Below are 10,172 nucleotides of genomic sequence, written 5' to 3' on the forward strand. Positions count from 1 at the left end.
GTTTGGATTTTCTGTTACACCACTGGTGGGAGGCCCTTTTTTTTTTTTTTAGCTGTAGATCACCAGTGTGGTCCTGCAGTTGGGTTATCCCCCGGTGCTACACATTAGTTTGTTGTAATATATTAACATTTTCTTTGTTTCTTTTATTCAGATGCGGAGTGCCGACGTGGAGGAGACTAGGGTGCCTTGGTGGTGGGATCCCTTGAGTGTACACACCTGCCTTGTCTAGTTTATTAGTGTGAGTGTGTGATAGTGTGTTGCACTTGTGTTTTGGTGTGTTTTCTTTCTTTAGGTGTGTGTGTGTGTGTGTGTGTGTGTGTGTGTGGCATCCCTGCCCCTCCACTGGTAAGCCTCAGCTCTGAATACCTTTTTAAGCATATTTGTATTTGAATATTTATGATTATGTTTTTATTCGGTGTTTTAAATAATTACCAATAAATTTTCAATTTGTTTATTATTGAACCTCGTCTCTGGATTGAGTATAGCGAACCTAAGTGCCTTTTTGGTGATTTAGTGTCATTTCCAGTATTCTCTGGGTGAAATTCCCAGGGTGGCGTTGTCGTTCTTTAAAACTGAAGAGTATTTACTTTATATCCCAACCTCGTCTCGCCACAAATGTATCTGCTTTGATAGGAAAAAAAAAACGTTCATTTTCACATCATCATGACAAGCTGTTGATTAAAAACATGCAGTACTAACATGCACCATGTGGTGGCAGCCTTTTGCTAGCAATGGACTAAACTCTTGATTCCTGTGATTGTGTCCCCCCCCCCCCCCCCCCCACAATCACTGTAAAGGTTGATTTTATTTATGTATTTTAGCATTAAGTGCATTTATGTCACACAGTGTTTACTCTTTATGTAAATTTGAGGCTTTTTCACTCATATCTTCATATCTTGTCGTTCGCTCTGCATTAAATACACTGACTGCTTTGTTAATCACAGGTTACCTGTTTATTTTCTCTAATGTGTCAGCAAGTTGTTTTGCAGCTGTCAAGCCGTGAACTGTTGCGTCCTCGAGTCATGAACAAAAGCTGTCACTGCTGATGGTGAATCAATGGGCATCAAATGGACAAGAGCAACACAACTGAACTACCTGACAAAAAAAAATTCTGATATTTCTTGCTGCTAGCCTCTGTGCCACATTGGTCTTTGCTTGTTTTCTGACAGTGATGCAAACTGGAGGTCTCATAAATTCACTACATCTGTATTTCTCACAGCATCAAGTGTCTTCACAGTAGGGAAACTTTTAAAATTTTTAAGCCCCTATAAGTTATTAAATTACTGAAGGTATTGAAAGATTGAATGATACCATAGCATGAACACTGGGTATTTATCAGATCCTAGAAAATGTCATCAGCTCCTTGTCAGAGGACTCAAGGCCAAGTGTGTGATTCATAAAATGCAAACAACAACAAATGTGCTCAGATTGATCAGTCTGGGGTTGCTAGGAGATCATTTGCTGACTGTATGTATGTGAAGCCACTTGCTACTCTGGTTTATGGCTCAATCTCACTAAAGTAAAAATAAATAAATAAATCTGTGGTTTCTAGGTGATTACACTGGATTTTCTTGCTGTCAAGGACTGATTGCAAGTAGGGTGTTGTGTGCTCAGTAGTTTGATCGCAAGGTGATTGCACAGGTTGGAGGCAACCTGTCTCCAAACAGTCTCTGGTGTAACAGAGCAATTATTTGTGTCTAACTTATAAACGCAAACAGATTGTGATGCATCTCTTTACAATAAGGGACTCGACTCACCTTGTTGCCACATGTTTGTGTTCTGGTTATATTGCTGCATAAAAACAAGGTTGCCAAATCAGAATACTTTATTGATCCCTGGGGGAAATTATTTTTTGTTACAGTGCTCCATTATAAACCAACATTAAGACAAGACAGACAATACGCTAACTAAGAATAGTACAATATATACATATATATATACATACATACATAAGTCACTCATAAATAAATAGCTGAAAAAGAAACGTGTAGTTGTAGCAGTAACCAGTGTGTTAAGTGGATGCGTTGTACAGGGAGATGGCCACAGGCAGGAAAGATTTCCTGTGTCGTTCAGTGGTGCTTTTCGGTAATCTCAGTCTCTCACTTAACGAGCTCCTGTGACTGACCAGCATGTCATGGAGTGGGTGGGAGGTGTTATCCAACATTGTCTTTATCTTGGACAGCATCCGCCTCTCCGACACCACCTTGAGGGAGTCCAGCTCCATCCCCACAACATTACTGGCCTTACGGATTAGTTTATTGAGTCTGTTGGCATCTGCGACCCTCAGCCTGCTCCCCCAGCATGCAACAGCATAGAGGATCGCACTGGCCACAACAGACTCATAGAAAATCCTCAGCATTTTCCGGCATATGTTGAAGGACCTCAGTCGCCTCAAAAAATAGAGACGACTCTGGCCCTTCCTGTAAAGTGCTGTGGTGTTTTTAGCCCAGTCCAGTTTATTGTCAATGTGTACTCCAAGGTATTTATAGTCCTCCAAATACTGCCGATTTTCCACCAAACTGCCTTCCGACAGCAGCTGTGTCACTACTTATGGAGGAATTTCTGTTTCAGACATTTTTTTTTTGCTGATTTATCACAGTTCTTCCCTGTATTATCACAAACAAATTGAACACAATTGCCAACTTGACCAAACTCAATCACAAACTGATAGCAGACTGACTCTGTCTTACTCCCTTTTGAAGATCGGAGCTAACTGAGTTTCTTTTTCTACAAAAGTGACAATAATTTTGGTTTAGCCATGGTCTCAAACCACCGTTTCCCCTAGTGTGACTGTAGTGTTAAAAAGTTGCTCTATACATGAAGGTTATCATTATTTGTTCTTATAAAATTCAGCTTGTATTAACAGGGTAGGCAGAAAACAGTTTCTCTGTATAACCAGAAGAAGTTAGAAGTTATTTGCCCACAAGTAACCATTCCCATAGTTTTTAAGTCTGTTGATTTAGCTATGGCCTGTTTCAATGAATAGTAATAAAGTCCTTAAAAAACTGAGGTTTAATTCTCTAGTCATCGGTGATGTTTGACAGCTGAGAGTAAAATTGGATGTTAGGAGTTTACCAAGAGAATAAATGAATGTGTTCATTTTGAATGAATGTGTTCATAAATGAATGTGTTCATGTATTCTCCCTGTGCAGGGGAGTTGATGCATCTCATAGTGAACAATCAATCAGGTTTGGAGAACAAACAAAACAATACATTCTTTATCAGTCTCTGCCCTTGAAATGTTCTTTCCTATAAAATTGTCTCACTTGCTGTCTGCTGTGTTTGTGTGTCTTGTAAGTATTACCGAGCACACTACGTTTGATGGCTTGAAATTGATTTGAATAAAGTCGGGGGGGAAGGGGCGGGAAAGCGTGGCCAAGGAGAGAGGGCAGGCTGCTCCTGCTTTGCATGCACGGGGGCTTCTGTGGGAGAAGGAGTTGACAGGGCGCCGCAGTGCTGCTTCCAGCTCTCAGACAACAGCTGCTCAGAAAGAGGAGACGTGCTGAGGGTGATGCGACATGTCTCGCTCTTTTTCCATCTCTCTTCTCACCTGTCTGCCTCTTCCTTTCACCAAACAGACATGCGCCAGACACGCGTGCAACACACTGTCTTCCCGACATTCACACAAATACGTCGTCACGGTCGTGAGATTCATAAGAAATTGGCAGGGTGCCTACACACACACAAAACCCTCAAAATAAACCAGGTACAGCCGAGTTTTGATGGAATATGTTATTTGTTCCTCTCACTTGGACAGGTGCTTATGAAGAAAAATCATCAGCTCTTTAATGGAAATTAAACCGTCCTCCTCAACCGATTACCAATTGCTGCTGATCACAGATATTCAAAATGACAAGCTGTTCAATGAGCATCACAAATCCATGTTTTGTATTTATTTATCTTATTTGGTTACTTGACAGCTTTTGATCATTTCCCACCAGCAAGGAAAGGCAAAACAATTCCCGCGGAGTGATTTTTCCACACAGCACAACACTCTTATCCCTGTTGTCACCTTCCGACCTTGGTCCGTTTTCCACCCTGTGCAGACAAAAGCTCACTAAACATAAAATATTCTTGTGAAATCTTTGGTTGCCTTAAAACAAGAGAAATTAATTTCATGTAATTGAGTACAAGACATTGATATATATGTATAAATAAATGTGTGTGTGTGTGTGTGTGTGTGTGAAGCTGGCTGCACATTGCACATTAATTTAAATGGATGTGAAACAAGAGTATGTATGCATTTTCTTTCTTTGGGTACCTTTTAATTACTTTCATATCTTTGGAGGTGACCCAGTTCTAAAATCAAAATGGGCTAGTTGGGTGGGGTGCTGTGAATTGAGTCAGGAATAATTAAAGTATCTCATGAGAAGGATACTAACAGAAAACCCTCCTGTTTCTGTGGCAGGAAACATTCATCGCATTTCTTTTACCAAATCCAAGATTCTGTGTCCAGTGTGGGAATGATAATGCTTCTGTTGCTGCTTTATTACTCCTTCCAGTAAAGCCGGAAAGTAATTTCGTGGCTGTTTTTTGTGTTACTTTGGAATTGATAGCACATAAAAGGACAGAGAGATGTGCTCCCCCCCACCACCTTTTTTTTTTCTTTTTTGCCCTTGGTTTGTCAATAAAGAAAAGGAGCAGGGATTGCAGAGGTGTGGACAGGGCATGCTCTGATCTCCAGACAGAAAGAAATCAATTTCAGAGTACAAGCTGTTCAGAGACAGGCGGAGATGACAGTAAAGTCACACTTGTCCAACGGTAAGGTTGTAGAAGTTTGACAGTAAAGTTTAAGTCATTACTTCTTGATCAAAAAGATTTAAAATAGGAATTGTATCCATCTAACTTCTTATCCATCTTAGCACTGAAGCTAATTAGGAATTGAAAACAGAAAATTGAAAAGGATCTTTCTAAGTGAACACAAATGGTCTTTTCCCTCATCTTACTCGGGTCAGAGAGAAGAAACAAGCACTTAAGTGTCTGTTCTGGGTCGTCCACCCAGTTGGTCATGCCTGAGGACACCTCCAAAGCGAACTTGGCATTTTCATTTGTTACCTGAACCACCTTCATGTGTAGCTCCTCGCAATGCAAAGCAGGACTGGGTTGGCACTGAGGTTTTTGCAGAACTACTGAGATCTCTTTGAGGAGAACCAGTCACCCGGTGGAGAAAACTCATTACGGCTGGTTGTATCTGCAATCTCAGTCTTACTGTCACTTTTCAAAGCTTGTGAACACAGGTGAGCATTTGAATGAAAGCCGACTAATAAATTACATATATTACATTCAAAGCTCAGCGCTCGCCTCACCTCCTCATTCTCATACAAAGCCTGGCAGCAGTGCCCCCTAACTGATCATCAATCTCACAATCCTTTGTACCATAACTCTACAATATTTCACCTGAGCTCCTCCACTTGTGGCAGCTGCTCCTTTCTTGTCTAGAATTTAAAAAAAATGTGTCCTTTATCACATTCAGCTTCATATTTCGCTGTCACTCCAACAAAACCCAAAGGGAAAGATCATCTCCAAAAAGTAGAAAATGCAATTAAAGTGTCAACAAATGCCAAGTGTCCCACATTTGCATTTAATTTGCATTTGTTTGCACTTTTTAAAGAAATGTTTTTAATCTTCTAATTTAATTGTTCCTTTCTACCAACTGTAAAGAAAAAGTTTTCAGCCCTTACCTGTCGCGCTTTCTATAGTTGCAGATTTAGCCCTCAAAGGTTGACTTTGTCGGATGAAGCGACAGCTGTCTGATTTTATCGTGCCTTAGCTACGTTAGATTAAAAACAATAACACGGGTCTTCTTCCCCATTTAAACCTAATCAAATCTTCAGCATCTGACAATCCCCATCACAGAGAGACAGCGGCGCATTATTTACAGAGGAGAGATGCAGTCCTAGTATTGTAAGGAGAATATTAGACCAGACTTTCATTGAAAGAATCGATAAATGCATCACTATTAGCATGCAAACACACTTTTAAACATAAAGATAAACCCAAATGTTGCAGTTATATATTGTGATAAAACACTACCTCACATGTATCTCCAGACTTTCCTTGAAATAGCAGCAAGAAATACGAGTGCTGCATTTATTCTGATACTAATTGTTTCAAATGTGCTATTTGTCTGCACTTATTATTTCTGGGTCACCGTTTACAAAGTGCTTTGGTCTCCTGTGGTAATGTGATTACAGTATGCTCTATGATGGATAACCTCATTGGCCGCCATTTCTCTTCTAAAATATTTATTGGCAATAGAAAAACTGGCCTTGTTGTTAAGGAGACAGCTTCGTGGCTGGTGTGTAAAAATTATGCTGAGGTCTTTAACTTATATAGGCTAATGTCTTATTTGTCAGTTTAATAAACACCAAGTTCAGCGAATGATATTTACTGCCCTATAAGGAGCAATAAATATTGAGCCCCTGCCTTACTGAAAGGCAAAAGGAGAAGATTTTTAATTTGGATATATCCAGCTTAAACTAGATAAATGAATTAAATTACTACTTATTCTTCCACATACAAAACTGAAAAATGACTCCCAAAAACACTGGTAATTGTGTTATAAGTATTCCTTTTTGTAGCTGCATTGTTTTACCTTGTGTTAGTTTCCATCATATTCCCTCAAAATCTGCACAGCTTGTGATTTTGGCAGAAAAAAGACAGCAGCAGGTTAATCTGCTTTTGACTCATCGTGACAGCTTTCCTGCTTTCTTCACAACTGTTGGATAAAAACCAGGGTTTAGAAAAGTGTCCCGTAGTTGTGACTTTTGAAAATCAGAACAAAGTGATATCTGGGAAGCTGCGCTACATTATATGCTTGACGAGGAATAAAAATTGTGTGCAGCGCTACATAAAGCGAGACATTTTTCATCCTATGTGTGAGATAACAAAATTGTTTCATTAAAAACGTTGCAGTTACAGTTTTAAGGATTCAAGTCAGTTGCTCTGACATTACACGCGCGTATAATCACTGGGTTTTAAATGGCAACATATTAGCTGGTTTGCTTAGAAATGAATTTAGGACTTTATCATGATTTGACATAATTAACATTAACACATTTTATGCTACTTTTTTGAACCAAAATAGCAAAACATCATCATCTCAATTGGCTGTGATGCAAAATATTTCCTCAATATTAATATGACAACAAATCAAAATATGCATCAATCAGAATGAATGCTGAGAAAGTAGCATCTTAGATTTCAGTATATGCGCTTGCAGTATGCATATATTTTAATATCAAAAGCAAGGACAGCTGTTCAAGCTCTAAGAGAGAGAATACTGAGTAGATGTGGGCTGTCACAGAGGTGGCGGACTGTATACTGCAGATAAATATGTGATGATTGGATGGAGCGCAGAAACCTGTAATTATAAATTACAGCCAACTCATCTGGATCAGGTTGTACCCTGAGTGTCCTCATTTGAATGCTGATTTTGTTGTGATTTTTATTTTAATGTCCAGATTAGCCTCCTCTGGTTTGAGTTGACCTCCAAAACAAATTCTTGAACTCTTGAAACTTTTGAGGCCGGTTTCCCTAAATAAAAATCAAGAATCACTTGAAGTCTGATTTGTCGACACCATCATAAAAACACACTTCATGTATGGCACTCTAAAATATTTGGGTTTTGATCATTCAGATGACTTTGAAAGAAGAAAGACTTCAGATCTGATCATAAAGACTTACAAGGATGACCAACAGCATTAAAGCCACCTGCCTGATGATGTTCCCTTATGTCAAAAATAAATAACAAGCCAGTGGGATACACGGTCCTGCTGGCCACTGCCTTCAGGCCATGATGTTTCCAGAGGGAGTTGCTTGGTCCTGCAAGCAAGGTGGGTAATATGTGTGAAATAACATCCACCAACATACCAGGACACAACAGAATATTGTGTTATTATTGTGTTGTGATAAATAGACCATAAGACCATTTTTCACCTCATTCATCTGTGCTTTTAAAATTTGTGGACCAAAGATCTGTCTAAAGGCTTTAACATCACTCTCTGACACTGTTTATCGCCTGTCTTCATCCTGCAGAAATCCAGCTTGTCAGTCTTGGAATTAAAAACACGCTCTGCATCTAAATAGCATAAATACCAGTGTCGAGACTATGCTGCATTATTTAGATCTTACCAAAGGCACCCCATTGGACACCTCCAGCACCATTAGCTGGAGTGAAAACAAAACAGAGCTGCGGGATCTTAAGCTCAGCACTGAGAACTGCTGTTAGGTGTTGTAGTTGATAGGGTTGTTTACAACACATTATATATATATATATATATATATATATATATATATATATATATATATATATATATATATATATATATATATATATATATATATATTATATATATTATATATATATAAAACACCCAGCACGCCCCTGCGGGCGGTTTATCCTTCAAGCTCGGGTCCTCTACCAGAGGCCTGGGAGCTTGAGGGTCCTGCGCAGTATCTTAGCTGTTCCCAGGACTGCGCTCTTCTGGACAGAGATCTCCGATGTTGTTCCCGGGATCTGCTGGAGCCACTCGCCTAGCTTGGGAGTCACCGCACCTAGTGCTCCGATTACCACGGGGACCACCATTACCTTCACCCTCCACATCCTCTCGAGCTCTTCTCTGAGCCCTTGGTATTTCTCCAGCTTCTCGTGTTCCTTCTTCCTGATATTGCTGTCATTCGGAACCGCTACATCGATCACTACGGCCGTCTTCTTCTGTTTGTCTACCACCACTATGTCCGGTTGGTTAGCCACCACCATTTTGTCCGTCTGTATCTGGAAGTCCCACAGGATCTTAGCTCGGTCATTCTCCACCACCCTTGGGGGCATCTCCCATTTTGACCTCGGGACTTCCAGGTTGTACTCAGCACAGATGTTCCTGTACACTATGCCGGCCACTTGGTTATGGCGTTCCATGTATGCCTTGCCTGCTAGCATCTTGCACCCTGCTGTTATGTGCTGGATTGTCTCTGGGGCATCTTTACACAGCCTGCACCTGGGGTCTTGCCTGGTGTGATAGACCCCAGCCTCTATGGATCTTGTGCTCAGAGCTTGTTCTTGTGCTGCCATGATTAGTGCCTCTGTGCTGTCTTTCAGTCCAGCTTTGTCCAGCCACTGGTAGGATTTCTGGATATCAGCCACCTCCTCTATCTGCCGGTGGTACATACCGTGCAGGGGCCTGTCCTTCCATGATGGTTCCTCGTCTCCATCCTCTTTCTTGGGTTTCTGCTGCCTGAGGTATTCACTGAGCACTCGGTCAGTTGGGGCCATCTTCCCAATGTATTCTTGGATGTTCGTTGTCTCATCCTGGACTGTGGTGCCGACACTCACCAGTCCCCGGCCCCCTTCCTTCCGCTTAGCGTACAGCCTCAGGGTGCTGGACTTGGGGTGAAACCCTCCATGCATGGTAAGGAGCTTTCTTGTCTTTATGTCAGTGGCTTCTATCTCCTCCTTTGGCCAGCCTATTACCCCAGCAGGGTACCTGATCACGGGCAGGGCGTATGTGTTGATGGCCCGGATCTTGTTCTTACCATTCAGCTGACTCCTCAGGACTTGCCTGACCCTCTGCAGGTACTTGGTGGTTGCAGCCTTTCTAGCGGCCTCTTCATGGTTCCCATTTGCCTGCGGGATCCCCAAGTACTTGTAACTGTCCTCTATGTCTGCAATGTTGCCTTCTGGTAGTTCAATCCCCTCAGTTCTGACTACCTTCCCTCTCTTTGTTACCATCCGACTACACTTCTCCAGTCCAAACGACATTCCAATGTCATTGCTGTATAGCCTGGTAGTGTGGATCAGTGAATCGATGTCTCGTTCACTCTTGGCATACAGCTTGATGTCATCCATGTACATCTGCTTTAGTAACGGCAAAGAATAAATTACCCTGATGATTCATGATCTGAAAAATATTCCCCATTTAAATAAATATTGATGTCAAAATGATGAAGCGTTTTAATTTATATATATATATATATATATATATATATATATATATATATATATATATATATATTATATATATTATATATATATATATATATCTCTTGTTTTTGTCCACCCTTTTATTTTTTGTACTTGCTCCACGAGATAAGCTGTGATTACTTTTTAATCCCCAGCAGAAGAATCTGCTGTTAATTGATTAATTTTCTGAAAATTGCAGCATACAAAGACAATG

This window comes from Copadichromis virginalis, linkage group LG7, assembly GCF_057382275.1.
Source record: "Copadichromis virginalis isolate Kocher_CV1m ecotype Utaka linkage group LG7, C_Virginalis_male_GT1.1, whole genome shotgun sequence".
Lineage (NCBI taxonomy): Eukaryota > Metazoa > Chordata > Actinopteri > Cichliformes > Cichlidae > Copadichromis > Copadichromis virginalis.